This window comes from Carettochelys insculpta, chromosome 2 (assembly GCF_033958435.1).
Source record: "Carettochelys insculpta isolate YL-2023 chromosome 2, ASM3395843v1, whole genome shotgun sequence".
Taxonomy (NCBI): domain Eukaryota; kingdom Metazoa; phylum Chordata; order Testudines; family Carettochelyidae; genus Carettochelys; species Carettochelys insculpta.
Window position 1 is genome coordinate 73,651,622 of NC_134138.1, and position 17,701 is coordinate 73,669,322.

The window sequence follows — 17,701 nt, forward strand, 5'->3', positions numbered from 1 at the left end:
AATTTGCAGATGGGAAGGAATAATCACTCAGCTTCACAAAGTGAATAAAACAATGTGTGTAACTGCTGTGCTATCAGGTAGTGAATAAAGATGCTTCTACAATTGAGTTTGCAGGGCAATCTCCATTTCAGCCATCATTTGTACATCTTTTCAAATGTTCACATCTCAGGCTGAAGTGTTCTGTGTTTGTTCTCAGCCCAGGAGTCATTAGGGGTGAAAATTTAAGTAAAAATGGTTCATAATTCAAGACCTTTTTAATAAAAATAGAGTTTAATAATAATTGTGTGACCTTTTTGAGCAGCTGTCATGCTTTAGGAAGAGATAGTAGAAACTGGAAATTTGATAGGGATATAGGATATAATCCACAGCATGTTAAAGTCTTTCCATGGAATTCACTGACTTTTGGACCAAACTATCTATGGACATTAGGAAGTAGACATGTCTTTGGTAGCTAGGTAAAAAATCTGTTTTCATCTGATAGAGCTAACAGGGATTTAAAAGTATACCTCAGAGCTTTCCCACTGATTTAGTAAAAATATGTATATGTTGTAAAATAATGATTGCTTAGTGTCCCACTGGCAAAGCATATGCATGCATATGCAAGAGGACTGGAAATTCTTGCTCATTAGATGAATTTTCATTATCCCATTGTTTCTAAACATTCACATGTAAGAAACCTCAGTGGTACTTCTTTTTTAATGCATAGAAGTATGTGAAATATGCTCTGTGCAAGTGGATATGAAATAAGGCAAGGGGGTTTGCTGGAGTAAGTACTGCAAGCTCAGGCCATTGTTTTTCACAAAATGTCATTTCAAATCTGCATTAATGTCTATTCAGAACATTCCCATTTCTTCACTGTGAGCAAAATCCTTCATGCTTATGCTGGATCAAATTATTCTTGATCTTACACTGAAGTAAGTCGAGAATAACTCCGTTGAGTTCCATGAAATTCCTTCTAATTTGAACTATTGTAGTTGTCAGCAGGCTTTGGCCTCCAATGTTATTAAACAGGAATTACTTAAATGCTTTCAAAATTCTGGGGCAACTTTTACCCTCAACTACACTTTTGAAAATGGCACTGAAGTCAACAGGGTTGGATCAATTCCAACGGGGGCAGGATTTTGTCTTTTTATATGAAAAGCAATTTTTAAAGACCCAGTTACAGATGCTTTTATAAATAATGGATGCTGAATGTTTGACTGTCAACCCATTTGCATTTTACACATTACAACTCTAACTATATTGTGTTTCACATGGTACCAAAGATAGGCAAGAAAATAAGCCCTCTACTGATCATTTGTTTGTAAATTGGAATTACACATTAAGAAAACTAATTGTTCCTACTAGGTAAAATAGCCCAATGAGTCATTGTATAAGAATACATCTTGCATTCGTACTTGAGGGGAAAGGTAAACAAAAGTCATAGAAATCCTTCAGTGGTTTCTAAAGTAAAACAGAATATTTTTCTTTATCGATACATTTGGCTTAGTATAAACAGCAGGTGCTGTCACGAGAAAATAACAATACAAAGATGTATTATTGCGTTATGGGGAAACTCATGATAACACTTTTCTACGTTTTCAATTTTTATATGCCACTTGATTTATTTGATGCAGCATAACTCAAGTAGAAATAAGTACAGTCCTCTGTCACTGTTTTATAGTACAGATTAAAAATCAGACACCATTGTGCAGTGGGTATGCCCAATAATAAAAAAAAGGATTAGATGTGTATCTCTGTTGGGATGATGGAAAAGGAGGCTCATATCAGGGCTGAGTGATGATCTTCTGCCTTCATGACTCCACAGGACCTGCAAGCCGCTCAGAGACAGAGGGGCAAAGCCAGAGGTGAGTCTGAACTGCTAATCTTACACTTTTTGTGCCCTTCTCTGACCATTATTTATGTTACACCAATACAGACTTACCTACAGAGACTTAGCCTTAGACCTACTTTCCAGTCTCCCACTTTAACCAACTGTGTCTCACCAAGTATAAGGGAGTCCAGAATAGGGATGACATTGTTTCTGTTGTTTGTCACCCTGTTCAGGCCTTACAGAAAAGCATTCTAGGGTGATCGTTTAAAGCAGTGCACTAAGACCAGCATCCCACCCTGTAGCTTTAGGCCAGCCCGAGGGTAGCTGTAGATCATCTGCAGCCAGTGAGAGTGGCAGCTGCCTTGGGTTGCGCATTTTGCTGGAGGGCTCAGATTTCTGGAGGATATGGACAATAACCACTTCTGTGTCATGTTCCATACAAGTTTTAGTGTGGCAAAGTTCTAAGAGGGTAGTGTGAGCCAGATCTACACTGGGGCTGTGAGGAGCAACACTGTACCAGGAGCAAGTAGAGCTCCCGTTTAGGAAGTTCATTAAAACACAGACAAGAATAACTCATGCTGTGCCATCTTTTGGGATGGCACAGTATGATCCCCGCTTTCCAGGTGGCTAACCCTATTGACTGGGGTTTATGAAGGGGGAGCAGGATTTTGGACTTGCTTCCCGTTTTCTCTTCCATGGTGGATAGTGCCCGTGGTACTCCAGGACAGGGGTTGGCAACCCCTGGCACACGTGCCACTCCTGGCGCATGAGCCAATTGAGAGCAGCACATGATGGGAGATCCAGCCCCTCCCTTCCTCGCCCGTGCAGCATGGGAGTGGGTAGGAGCACAGGGCTGGGGCTGGAGCCCCCGCCACAGCACAGAGCCAGAGCTGGGGCTACTGCTGGAAAGCATGCAAGTGGCACAGGGGCTGGGGCTGGAGTCCCTGCCATGGCACAAGCTGAAGTCAGAGATGGGGCCAGGCCCAGAGAACGGCCCCCCAGTGGCGCATGGGGCCCCCACTGCAGAGTCCCCTCCCCACGGCAGCATGGGGCTGCAACTGGAGCCCACAGCAAAGGGCCGCCCCCCAACCCCCCCCACAGGGCACAGCATAGGGCTGAAGCCACCCGAATGCAGAGCAATACTCCCAGGAGTGCAAGCCCCAGCTGGCCTTTACAAGGTATCACCAGCACCTGGACTATACACAGAGGTAAAAAGGTCAAATTTTGGCACTCCATCTCAGAAAGGTTTCTGACCCCTGCTCTGTAATGCCAGCTCTTGCTTCTATATGCAGAAAAATATGTGGCCCAGCTGGGCTATGGAATTTTCATCACATGTTGGGAGGGCCTCAGAAAGGAAAACACTGCCAACTTTAGACTACTTTAGAAGCTTCCAAGAGCAAACAAGATGTAACAAAACTCCAAGATTATGAATCTGAACTTCACGTTAACCAGTTTTTCTGCTTTCCGCCCAAACATCAATTTACTAGTGTCTGTGTTGAGCCCCAGCAAAATGACCCAAACCCTTTATCCTATTTAATAAAGAGGTTGTTATTCATAACCAGGACTGACAAAAAGGAAATACCAGTAGGGGTGTCATCAGTGTACTGAATCCACCTCAGGCCCTGTTTCCTCATTACTCTCAATAGCTGTGTATTAAATATTTGGGGTGACAAAACTGATCCCTTCATTACCCACTTTGTGGTAAAAGACTCAAATGTTTAAAACTTAGTAGAAATGAATGGAGACATTCAGGAGATGTGAACACAGCTTTGTTTAGCTCAAAAACTTGTTTCTTTCCCCAGCAGAAGATAGTCTGGTAAAAGGTATTACCTCGCTCACCTAGGACCAACACAGCTAAAACAACATTGCAAACCATTTCCCCGAAGGTGTTATTTTATTACTTCTCTTGTCAATTTACCGTAAACATGCAGTGGTTCATAATATAAAATTAGACAAAGAAAATATCGTACACTGTAATTTATTTTCAAGCAAATGTCCATAATAAATAATATTAAAGCTTCCCACATATGCTTTTAAATTAGACCTCAAAGGCTATTTGTAACTATATGTTAAAGAAAATTACAAAACAAGCAACCCTCCTACAACTGCCTGTGAATAATCAAAATGTTAGGAATTGTTCCATTCGGAGGGTTTTTTTCTTTTTACTGCAAGAGAAACTGAAACATCTCACATCATGCATATTGTAGCTTTCAGGTACTTGCAGTTCTTATTTTCTTTTGTTTACCTGTGTACTGTCTCAGCTCCTTTAAGTACAGCAAAATTGCAGGTTCAGTCAATAAAATGCACTAAAAAAGCAATTTTCAAAAAAGGATGCTGAGATTGAACAGCCATGGTATATAATAGGCCACATCACTACTACTAAGTTGCCATGCCTCAGCCAAAGTGCTCAATATCATTATAATTTCTATTGAACTTGAGATGTAATAGTCTGATCATTACTGAACAATTATCTGTACACTACATTTAGATCACAGTCCAATAGCACATGATATTCCGTGAGAGTAGGGTTATGTTCCTAACTCAGAGGTCAGAGTAACCAAGCTCTGTTTTGATTAACAAATGCTCCACTAAATAATTAAATCAATTAATGTCCTGTGGTTTTTAGTGCTTTGTAGAGGCTACCATAGTCATACTGCATGTAAAGAATTAAAATTAGTCATAAATCAGCCATTGGGAGTATGAATTTTTTTTCTATAATTTAGAATTATTTGACTTGTTCCATATTTTTATGTTTTTAGCGAAAACATGAGGGCACTAGGAGTTGTGAAAGGGAGGAAGTAGCTGGTCTGTATAATGTGCACATAGCAATGCCTAAGCCACTGATGGCGGGAAATGGTGTATGCTTCTTTTCCCTCAGTTTAAGGCTATGTTATCTTTCTAGTTTATGTACAGAGGTTAAAACTGACCGGGAAATGCAGACTCTGCAGTCAAATCAGCATTGTTTCCACCTTCCTTCAATTTTCTACATATACCATTCTACCCAAGCATTGCATGGTTGATATTTTGGGAGAGGAGTCAGCCGCCATGGACACAGATTGGAGCAAAGCATCATCCCCTGCCAGCCCTATGGCATTTTCAAAATTAATTCAAGCTCTGTGTTGCCTAATCTTTGGAGAGAAGTGTTTACATGTAGATGTGAATGGTAAGCCAATGGCACCTTGGCCCATGAGTAAGTCCTCATCTACAGTACAGAGTTGAGTGGATGCAAGGCACCCTACATCAACCTATGTGTGTGCACTAGAACATCAATCCTACTGATATAACCGCTCCAATATGCCACCTTAATAACTCCACCTTCCCAAGAGGCATACTGTCAGTGCCACATTAGGCTGACACAGTGTTACCCTCTGTTGCTTACGTTGACAGTCTCTGGCTTTCAGAAGCTGTCCCATAATGCCTCTTGGCGACAGTACAATCATTACTTCCAAGGAGGATGCCTACCACTGACAAAAGACTAGCATGGCCATACAAAAGTGACTTAATTATTGTGCTGCCTGCATCATCATCATCATCATCATCATCAACCACGGGCTCAGTGCCCGTTGGTGTCTGGTGCCTCTCTCACTATTCCTTTCCATCTTTCCCTGTCCAGTGCGGAGTGGGTTAGTTTCTGTAGACTAGCTCTGCACCAATCTACTATATCATCTACCCATTCTTTGTGAGCTGCCTGCATGTGTCACCATAATTATACAGTGTAGACTATACTACATGGCCCTAAGCCATGGGTACTATGGGAGAAGCAGAATCTGGGCATAATGTGGCAAAGTCTCCATGGTGGATTTATTTACTGTACTCATAAAATCTCCGTGTTACTTTACTGAAGAAAAGCGTGCAGAATAAGGGGAAGCTGCTAACTCTATAGTAGTAAAGGGAAGAGAAATTTTGTGCAGAAGCAATGGGGGAATATCTTGCTTTCATAGAAGTGCCCACCTGGTTTTATCAGACTGTGGTGTTAAAATTCTTCAACAATGACCCACACAATGAAGTGCAGCATACCCTTAGTCATCCTAATGTAAAAGTGGGAAAGTATTGGGAAAGTATATATTCGGAAGAAATTTTGAACACCCCTAACAGCTTTAGTGTGGAAACCTGTCTAGAAGTTAGAGTAACACACAAACACAGCAATGTGTATATTCCTCTGTGCATCTCAAAGCACTTCACAAAGGTGCATAATATCTTTATTCCTGATTTACACTGAAGAAACAAGCAAAGCAGTGTTGTGACTTGCCCATGGCAACACAGCTGGGCGTGTTATCATCAGTGCTAGAAATACAACGCTGGACCATGCTTTTCAAAAACAAATACCTACAATCATACTCTCAAGTCTATATCTTAGCACCTAAATAGTGAGTCTGATTTTCCAAAAAGCGGCATGTTTACCAACTCCTCCTGTTAACAAATACAGTAGGCAACGCTGATTGCTTAAAATGATTTCAAATCTGAAACCCCAGCACCTGAGTACCTTTCAGAAGGAAGTGGTCAGAAAATCCTCTGGATATGTGCTAATTTTTCTTAATGAAAGAAATGGGCTTCAAGTCATTTTAAGACAGGAAAAAGTCAAAAGCCAGTGATAAAGGGGTGGGGGAAAGGAAGTGGGATTCTAACTTCATTCTATCTGTCAGAACAAGTTGCTTAGCAAAAGTGGATGACATTGTTAAAAAGAATGGATGGCAAGGCTGTGAGTATCATGATCCTACTGCCTCATGCAATCAACTGTATTTACCAAGATATATTTGTTCTCATTCCGTTGTTTTCACATGTTTGTCTTCAGCTGGATGAACAATTTTAGTGCAATTTACAAATCACTGTAAGTAAAATGGGAGGGTGAGCACTTGGAGGTAAGTATGCTACAGGGTGTGCATGAATTAAACTGTGCAGCTTTCATGGACAGTTTGGAAACCTGTGCCCACACTAATGGTCCCTTTTTATAACCGACAACTTATGATTGTTTCCTCTGCTTCTTCTAATGGCATCTGTCAAGCTGCACCTTCCAACAGAGCATTACCAGGAGAGCTGGGGAAAAATGTGAACTTCACTTCCATGAAAAATTATGGGATTTAGGGGAAATATTTAGTTCCAAATTGTGACATAATGCCAAAATCTCCAAAGTCTTTGCAGAACTGGCATTAAACAATGCTTTGATGTGGAAACACCAAAATATTCTGGCAGCAGCAATATTTCCAAAACCAAAATAAAATCCTCAGTTTCCCTGGGAGCTACATTAGTCGACCAGGCAAGTTGCCACTCAGCCTGGAAGCCCTAACAATCCTGGAATTGTTGGTTCCAAAACAGCACATGAGATGAAGAGCTGGGGGCATGCAAGCCCCAGGAATTCTGTCTGCATGGCAGCTGCCCATGTGATCTCCAGGAGAGTCTCGAAGCCTAAATTCAGTTGCCTGCTAAGCATGAATACCAGGAAACCTGGTGTCATAGAAAGGCCCAGCTCTCCATCAGGCAGACTGCCCATGAGACTGGAAGGCAAGCAAGCTAGCAGGGAAGCAGGCAGGTTTCCATGGAACATTTTGCTGAAATCACGGGAACATGCTGATTTCAACGATTTGGCATGAGTAAGAGACCACATGCCTCTGGAAGCTCTCCAGGTAGGTCTAATTACCGCAAGTGAATCTCTTCACTTTCATAGCATCATTATGAATACGATTGACTAAGGGCTTAAAATTTATGGCCCTCAATATGTGAGGTGCTGAATTTTAACTTTTTTCTTTGACCACAATAGAGTTGAAGATGCCCAATACCTTGTGGAACTGGAAGTATAATTCAGTGGGAATTGAGAACATTCATCTTAAAGAATTGGGTTCTGGGCAGCGTTCCCTCTAATTTTTTCCATAAAATTTTGTTATGTGTACCAAAGCATGTGTGGATGTGCACCAGGGACAGAAATATATGATGCCCACAGTGGGTGGCTGTGGAGGCTCTGCTGTTCATCTGGGTGTTAACTGAATCTCTCCTGGGTGGCCGCCCATGTGCTCAGCTTACAGGGAACACTGGTTCTGGTGGGGGTTCATTTTTCTTTTGAATCAAAAGATTTGCACTGATTTCACCACTACAGCTGGCTGCTTTACAATGGTGATGCAAAACATGAGTAAACAGAATTTAAACCTGCTTTCATCTCTGCAGAGTTGTAAACTGGCTGAAGCACACTGGTGAACATGCCTTTTTGTCTTAGTGGAAAGATTAAAAGCTGCAATTCTGTAAGGAAAGTACACAAAATGACCAGCTGTGTTCCTCTGAAGAGAGACTTTCTTTAGAAGTCAGACACAGCAAACACAAGAAAATAAAATTAAAAAGAAAAAAAAAATACAAATGGTCTCTTCGTAATCATGTTTCTTAGTGCCAGCTGGGCAAACACACAATGAACGAATACATACACATTCAGAGCACTTTTCCTTTGCCAAACAGAACACTGATTTTTTATGTCGTATTTAAATTCATTATTATAGTCACTAGCACCTTTCATTTTTAATATTTGCCAGCATGATGAAAAGAGCCATTAGAGCAGCTGGTTAACAAAATAAGCAGAAAGGTGATTTCTGTGAAGCACTCATTCCTTGTGTTTCAGGAAAATGAACCCTTACAAGTTACAACAGCAGTAGGCACTGAACTATTCTGAATCTATTCATTTTCACTGTACCATAATTATCTGGTTGTTTTTCTTTTCCTCAATTATTACCCGTTGTGCAAAAGACCAAGCATTGAATATATTCACGTCCTGTTTTTGTTGTTGGGAACAGCTATTCAGCAACTAGTGCTTTCTGCTGCCAAACTGCTTCTTTAACATTGTGGCTGAATAAATTACTTAGCCTACAGCTGTGTACCTCCTGCTAGTAAAGAGATCCTAGTGTATTATTCAGATATTGAATCCTGCCAACCTCATACATAATAAAATTCTACTTAAATTTGCTTTAATATATAAGGCAGGTTTTTGTCATTATCTTTGTTTTGTCTTGACTGGTAATGTTCATTCAAATAAGATGGTAAGGAGTTTTCATGTCTTTGCTGTTTGCTTACTGGGTGTCTATAGCTTTCTTTCTTTCTTAGTTATTTTTTTCATTTATATCAGAATATGTTTGCCCATGAGTTGATGTTCTCAACTTGGTTCATAGCACTGGGGCCATGTAAGTAACATGGATGGACAGACAGACCATGAAGGTACACGTGTGTCCTCACTGCAAAACTGCTACCAAATTTGAGGATTCACACTCTGTTCACTATTAAGTGCCTTTGACTTACAGAGTTTAAAACCAGGAGGCACCACTAGAGCATCCAATCTGACATCCTGTATAGAGTGGACCACCAACACCCCCAACAGCCAAAACTAGATCAAAGTATGTAGCACAACAGAATATAGACTACATGATTGGGGGACTGGGGCATAAGATTTGTGAGGAGATGCTGAGGTAATTGGACTTTTTTAGTCTGCAGAAGAGAAGAAAGGGGGAGGGATTTGGTAGCAGCCTTCAACTACCTGAAGAGGAATTACAAAGAGGATAGAGAGAGGTTGTTTTCAGTGGTGGCAGATGACAGAACGAGGAGCAATGGTCTTAAGTGGTGGAGGTATAGGTTGGATAAAAGGGGAAACTATTTCTTTTGTAAGGTGGTGAAACACTGGCATTAGTCACCTAGAAGGGTGGAGGAATCTCCATTCTTACAGGTTTTTAAGGCCAGACGTAATAAAGCCCTGGCTGGAATGATTTTGTTGGCATTGGTCCTACTTTGAGCCGGCAGCTGGACTGGAAGATCTCCTGAGGTCTCTTTCCCCTGCTCCCAGCCTGGAGATTGCTATGTTCTCCCTGCCTCACCAGAGTTACTGGTGGCTGGGGAACTGTGTCCTTTTCCCACAGTGCCTTCATACTGGCATATTCAGTGGCCCTCTCTGGCAGCCAGGCTGGGGTATGGAGTGGAAAGCTGTGATGGAGTCACTCCTCATTCCAGCTGCTCCAGGTCTCTGCCAATGTGCATCGTGGCAGCTACCTGAGACACAGCCTGTCTGGGAATGTCATGCCAGTCCACTAAGGGGAGACAGGGGCCGAGTGAGCTGGAAATGCACCGAGGAGAGGGTTGGACTCCAGCTCACCTCGCTCAGCGGAGGGGACAGCTGGATCCTTACAAGCAGTCGCTGTGCTGCACAGAACAGCAATGCAGAACAGCTGATGTGAGAATTGGTTGGCTGGCTCCCTCCTGCTCCCTGTACTCTTTGCTTCCAAGGATAAGGGCCAAGTGTGCCAGGGGACAGGTGTGCCAGGTGAAGGACAGAGCTCCTGTCCTCCCCACTAGGCTAAGCAGATATTTGCATGTGGGGAAACCTGACCCTCCTCCCCTCTCCTACTAGTTACCTACACTGCAGTGGAAGGTGAATCAACACTAAGGTAATTTCCAGTCTGAGGCAGCGGCATATTCCTTTCAGCCCTACATATTGCCATCAGTTAGGACCTGAGCATGTGCGCAAGAATGAGCCAGCCAAGCACCCGAGCAACAGAATGCTTGGTGCCGCCTCAGAGTCTTGGCCTTCCCCATCCAATGTCCCATCTCCAGCTATGGCCTTCCCGAAAGCTATAGAGGAAGGCGAGAAATAAACATGTGTCTTGTGGGGGTGGGGGTGGGGCCCTTCAGGTAGCCTCCTGAAATCCTGAATCATGAGATTTTAGAAACTTAAGACATACACCAGAACTGGGCCTGAGGGCTGCTGAGCTTATGCTGCCCCCTGCTATCACAGGCGTAAACTGTCTGACAACTGTACTCCAAAATATATCCAGCTCTCTCTCCAAAATAGTTATGTTGCTTGCTCCCACAGCTCCTCTTTGGGAGGCAGACAGTGGAACAGCATGAGTGTAAACAGGACTGAGTGTCAAGGGAACTGTGTTAAAAAACTGGAGCAAAGTCCCACTACCTTATGCCAGGGCTGCAACAACCTGCAACCCTGACTTCTGTTTGTAGTCCCATGGAAGAAGTCAGGGAATCTAAATTGCTCTGACATGTTCATTGAGAAGGTCAGAAGGTGTAAATTACATCTGCTTTTGATTCCATCTAGACTTTTAGGGAGGCCATTAACTTGTCCTCAGCTTACCCAGATTCAGTGTTAAAGCTGGCACCGTGAGGCATGCTAGTTAGCCGCTGTTAACTTCTTCAAAGGTATATACCATCACACCTTCAGCAATCTGAGGAAACAGGTCATTGTCTGAACAAAGATTGTGGCTACTGCATATCAGGACATCAGTCATGACTAGGATGAGGGGATCTTCAAAGTTTCATCAAAAATGCAGAAAATGCTCCAGGGGCCAGCTGTGTGAGAACAAATATGTTTTCCCTGTATGGACTTCAACCATCTGTCCTGAAATGCTTCTTTCCAAAAGTCTTTCCAGTCAATCACCAATAGTCATTTTTAGGGGAAATCTGAGAATTTCTTAGAGGAAAAAAGGGTTTCTTCAATCTCCTGGTAATCCTGTTTCACTTCCCAGGAGTCTTCTCCTTTCTCACCCTGTGTCATCTCCCTATTTAAGGAAGAGAAATGCACAATATTTGGGATGCTTTCAGAGCCAATACTTAAGCCATTAATGGGGCATCACAGGTTAAGAAGCACAATATTAAACAAACTGTTTACATGTATGTTCTTCAGGACCAAATGAGCCAGTCTGGAGACTTGCATTTTGTTAGTTGTTTGCACAAATGCAGGTGCTAGTTATCTTCAACACAATTTACTGACATAATTTGCTGTGTCTTCATCCACACTAACATATTGAAACCCAATACATGTAACTAAGAAATAATCTTGTTTTCTTCATCAATACTCCTGCCAAATCCTCCGATTGCTTTCCTGTCTCTGGTCTTGTCAGGGTCTGATTCAAAGGCCACTGAAGTCAATAGAAAGACTCTGACATTAATGGGCTGTGGATCAGGCCCTTATATGGAAATCTGTTCAAGGTATGAAGCATGTGTTATCCTACACTCCATAAAACGCCATGCATATTTATGGTGGCAGATAAATGTTTATTAGCAATACTAAGTTAACAACAGCATCATTATCACAATGCTCTTATTTAATTGACATTAACTGCAGGGTGACAGGTTCTCTGATTCACATCTAGAGTAATCCCTCCTTCCCTTTTCTTTTAAAATAATCTCTGACCTTAAAATATAATTTAAATAAATCACCTCAAGGAAATTTAAATATAGCCAGTGTAAGGAAGCCAACATCACGTGTGGTTCATTACAATATCAGCCTAGAAATATCACTGTAGTTTATAATGAGGAAATAACTGCTTTATCTGTGCAATCCCAAGATTACCTATGCTGATTACCTTGTGAACACGTGACCATATAAACACGGTTGGGGAGCCCACAGCTTCCTTGGGCCCCTGTGCAAAATGGGGTGGGGCCAGCTTCATGCTCCCAGATGGGGTGGAGCCTCAGGAAGAAAAAGCCAGACCTTTTGCATTGCACAGAGCAGGGTGCAGTCCTCCCCTGCCCTCAGAGCTGCATGGAACATGTGGTGTGATGCTCCGGCAGCAATTTAAAGGGCCTGGGGTTCTGGCTGCTGCCCCAGGAACACTGGTGGCAGCCAGGAGCCCTGGGCAACTGCCCCTTTTGCCACAGTTGTACAGAAAACAGGGTTGTCAGAAATCAGTTCAAATTCAGATCTGGGCTGAGGAGGGGTGTTCAGATACAGGATTTAATTCAAACTATTAAGGAGATGGGAATCACCAGTGACATTAGATCTAAAAGCAAGTGCAGACATAAATAAATTTGATTGACTGTGATTTAAGGTCTTATACACTGTTCATCTGAAATAAAAATTAAGTATTTTAAATTGTTAAAGGTTGGCTATTAGGAAAAAAAATCTATTTTGGCTGACTTTCTTCATCTGTACCCTTACAAGTTAGGAGATATGACACCAGAATCAGTAGTACTAGTTGGCAATTCCTGTATGGGAGTCAATCAACGAATGGTCCCAGAACATGAACTACCTCTTTGTCTCTACAGGGAGAGGTCCCGCTAAGTCTGAGGCTGTGGGGCTGACAGCCACTGTAGGCCCTGGGGCAAGGTAGGTGTGGGTCCTAGCTTCCCGCCCCCGGAAGGGACAGGACCGTGTGTAGAAGGGTTGGGGTCTCAGGCAGTCAGCTTGTAGTGCTGCCTCTACCAGGGCATGCCCAGCTTACCACCCTCGGAGCCATGCAGCACTCCAGCAGCAATTCAAAGTGGTCCAGGTTCAGCTACTGCCACAGTAGTAGCAGCGGTGGCCAGGAGCTCCAGGACCTTTTGAATTGCCAGGCCCTGGGGCAATCACTGCCTTTGCCTTGCCCCCTCCCCTCCACAGGCCAGGTCAGAGAGGTGGGAGAATATGGGGATCCTTGTGTGCTCACCACTCACCAGAACGTGGCTTGCTTTGAAAACAAGTTTACCCATGCTATATGTATTAATAGCTAAGAGTACAGCCTCTATACCCAAAATGCAAGCATGAGAAATTCATAGACACTGTTAAATATAGTTCTGCTTTGCAGCCTGAGAGGCAGAAAGTCTCAATCTTCAAATGTTCAAAAGGGTTTAATTATAACCACTCCAGTTTTTTAAACTGCCCTCTTGTGGTTTTGAGACTTTTCAATTGCTCAAAAGAAGAGTTTCCTTTGCAGAGTAGTTTTAGCTGTAGGGTCTTGAATTATGTATATTTCTGCTTTGATGGATTAAGCCCCTGGGTTGAGTAATGTTCTTAGATAACAGTCAGAGTTACCCATTACTCAAAGTTGCATGAGAGTTTTGGGTGATGGATTGACACCTCCTCAATGTTTCTTTATCTTTTATCTGCTACAGGTGACATATTAGTAACACATTAACTTCACTGAGAGCATAATTTACCCGATGATGGATACCCCTGCTTCTTTGCTTCTCTCTCGTGTTAGGTTGCTTAAAAATATCTCATTCTGTTCATCAGTTATATAGGAAGTTGGGGTTAGAAAGAAATGTGCTTAATATAGGTGGGTTACTCAATCAGGCCCCTGTGCTCTTCTGATTTGCCAACCTTGATAACAATTTTTCTGATTTGTCAAACTTGATAACAATTTTTGAACCTCTGGGCTTTATGTATGGAGTCTGTTCTGGTATGGCTATGGTCTGAAGAAGTGGGTCTGTCCCACGAAAGCTCATCACCTAATAAATTGTTCTGTTAGTCTTTAAAGAGCTACATGACTGCTTTTTTGTTTCAGTCATGAAGTGTGAGTTGAAGAGGCCCAGTTCCTCAAAGCTATTGATGGACAGTATAACTCCCATTGAAACCAGAGCAACTCAGCCCTTTTAGGAGTTTTAGAGTGTCTCTCAGATTTAGAAGTAAGGGAAGAAGGGAAGAGGGAGTGTGAATAGAGACAAAAGTGAAGGGAGGAATGTGGTAACAGAGTAAGAGGGATCCTGGGCAAAGACTCTCAAAGAATTGATCTGTGATGCCGCATAGATGCCACATTCTTGAGCTAAACTCTCCGGTCAACTCCCCTTGCTCCTAATGATATCAAAGAGTGGAGGGGTCAACTGCTGACCCCAGATAGTTCAGTTTTGCGCGTCGCTACCAGGCGCATGAAATCAAACTCCCAAAGATCGACCCTGACTTGGTCAATCTTCCACATAATCTGGAGGTGCCCTTGGGGAGGGGGAGGGAGGAGTAACTCACATCAAGTTAATGGAATTACAGCCATGTAAAACCTGAACAATAGATAAGAATTAGAGCCACTGTGTCTCTATAAGCTGCAACAACTCAATTGCTGTTTTCTCTTTCCATTATCAATTTAGCAGCCTCTGCTGATACGCCCATTGCAGTGTCTTCTTTCTCACAAACAGCTGTACTAGAGTGTTGAATTCTTCTGGCAGTGCTAATTTCCCGACATATACTGGCATCCTGTCTCCCAAAGCATTTCTTTGCTTGCTAGTATGCAAACTGGCAGTGCTCTAAGGGTTAAACTTATTCCTTTACTCCTAAATCAGTAGCCTTATAAATCATGACTATTTTTTCCCTTAAAGAACACTTACTATTTTCCACGTACCATAAGAATGTGGTTTTCTGTAATTTATGCATACAAAAAGCTTTGACAGCTAATAAGATGAGGGGGAAGCAAAGCTTCTTTTACAAACACAGCCTAATAAATGGAGAAAATAAAAATGTCCCAAATGCTATCTCCATTAGAAAGGAATAAAACATAGTATTATTGTGTATTTTCCAACTGTCTTTACGCAGCTACACCTACAATGTAACATTTTGCTTTACACCTACTACTAGCTCATTGAGTATAGCTAGATAAAGATTCTCCCAGTACTTGTAATTATAATGAACAGCAATGATTACATGGCCATCCTCCTACAGCCAACCTGACGAGAGTTTTGTGCCATGTTTCAGAAGGCCTAGCAGCTGCCCCTTTTAAAATGTTTAATGATGTATTTTAGTCCATGTTGTTAATGTAATGAAAATTGCTCCCTCCTTTTTTCTGCCACATTCAAATGTGTATTTACTGAACTTGTTTTCACTATGGATATTCACAATGGATATGAACCAGGATAGGTAGGAATGGAGTCCTTGGCCTCTTTCAGAGGCTGGAAATGGATAACAGGAGAGACATTGCTTTGGTGATTGCCTGCTCTGTTCACTTCCGCTGGGATATCGGGCAGTGGCTTCTGTTGAAAGGCAGGATGTGGGGTTAGATGGGCCTTTGGTCTGACCCAGTGTGGCCGTTTGCATCTTTACTACTTGTGCTTTTGCCCATTTTTATTTTTAAGCTCTATCCTTAGCCCTCAGCCATTTCAATGTTACCTAGTGTTCTTGCTGCTGAATTTGCTATGTATAGCCATCCCACTGTAGTGTGAATGCGGAAACAAATACACATAACAGTGTTTCCAGGGCTGGGGTACTCATTTCGCAATGGCCATGTTGACTCTCGTATATTCTGATTATTTTTAAAGAATATTAAAGAAACTGATTATTTTTAGCGCAATGATTGCGTTTTTCAATAAGTAGTATGTGAGAGCAAGGAATAGGAGAAAACAATAAGAAATCAAGGCAAGTTTGCTTGGTGTGAAGGTTCTTGACTCTGTCAGTGACAGGATATGTGATTGTTATAAGCATGTCATATTTCTAGGCACTGATGCTGTGCTTACTCTCTGACTCATAGGCTACATCTACCCTGGCCCCTCCCTTTCAAAAGGGGCATGCAAAAATGGCTATTTGAAAATGTAAATGAGGTGCTGATTTGCATATTCAGCATCTCATTTGCATGGTGGCAGCCACTCACCATTCCAGAAGTGCTGTTTTCAAAAGCCAACGGAAACCACACTTTCAAAAGTACCCTTCTTCCTAATTTTTTTCAGGAAGAAGGGTGCTTTCGAAAGCAGGGCTTCCTTTTGAAAGAACCCCATCTACATGGCTGTTTTGTCTTTCAAAAACATCAGTTCTGCAAAGGCAAGTGGCCACCATTATGCAAACGAGACAGTGAATATGCAAATCAGCACCTAATTTGCATTTTAAGTTGGCTGTTTTTGCATGCCCCTTTTGAAAGGGAGGGGCCAGTGCAGATGTAGCTCTAGAAAGCACCTTGTGGCAGCCACGTACCAGGATATATCCAAGTACATATTCTTAATGCTGAAAACAAGATTAAGTAAAATTTGACATTTTCACTATACATCACTCTTTTTCAGCCGAATGGAGACATATAAGCATTCCTTCCTAACTCAAAAGAAATATGATCAAGTGCTTAGAAACTATGGTGATGAGACTTTCGAATACATATATGACTAAGCAGAATATCTTTAATTAAGATCTGAGGAATCCCAGGCTTGAGTAAGTGTGGACCTACAGTTTGCAAACTTTGTGTGATGGGGTTTCACAAATTACATTTTTCTTCCTTCATGCAGTCCTCTATACCACCCTTGTAGTGAGGTGCAGCGGCCTTCCTGGGACTCCGAGGCAGGAGAAGCCTCTCAGAAACCATGATGAGTGGGCCCAGAGCACCTGCGCCCTGCCCCACAGAGAGCGACACCTCAGGCCAGAAGTGCTAAAGGTGGGGTCCGAGGGCTCATTAAAAGGCTGGACTTCAAGGTGAGCAGAGGCTTCTGGTTGGGCTCCTGCAAGCCAGCCAGACTGATGAGTCCAACTAGCCAGCCACCCTAACTGAGCTCTGGAATCACTACCAAATCTGCCTATGGTGCAGTAACCAAAGTTCCTGGACCTATGTGGACCCGCTGGCCCACAGCGAGTGCCACGTCCTGAGGACCGACCTGAGTCGGCGAGTCTGACCACTGCCGGCTACCCCGAGGGCCCAGACTTACCTGTGCCAGTCAATCTCCCTGATGCCAGCTACCCCGAGGACCAGGACTGGCCCAAGCCTGGGAGCCTACCAGCCACCAGAAACCCCAAGACTGCAGACCTGCCAGAGCCCAGGGTTCTGCCTCCAGTCGACTACCCCAATGACGTAGAGATGCCTGACTGGCTGGACTTGCCCACAGCCACCTTCCCTGAGGATGCCTGCCTTCCCGACCTGCCTGAGTACTCCAAGTGGGGACTGACCCTGATGGAGGTACAGGTAAGAAGCAGCCCTGGGAATGCTCCACCTGAGCCCATGTCCATGTGTTGCGGTCTGGATCCCTATGGACCAGCTCCTGGTGGGAGTGGTTGTTAGGGCCCCAGGCCAGGGTGCTGTGGAGTGGGTGGGCCTGTGCCCCCCCTAGCCCTACCCCTAGAGAGGCCACCCCTCACCTCTCCCCACTTCACACTGCTCTGGTTGTGTGGCTATTGCCCTGCCTCTGTGCTAGGATAAACCCCTGTGGTGCTGTTTGGATTGCTCAGCCCTGCAAGGGGGATCTGGGCCTCCTTGACTGATGCCCCTC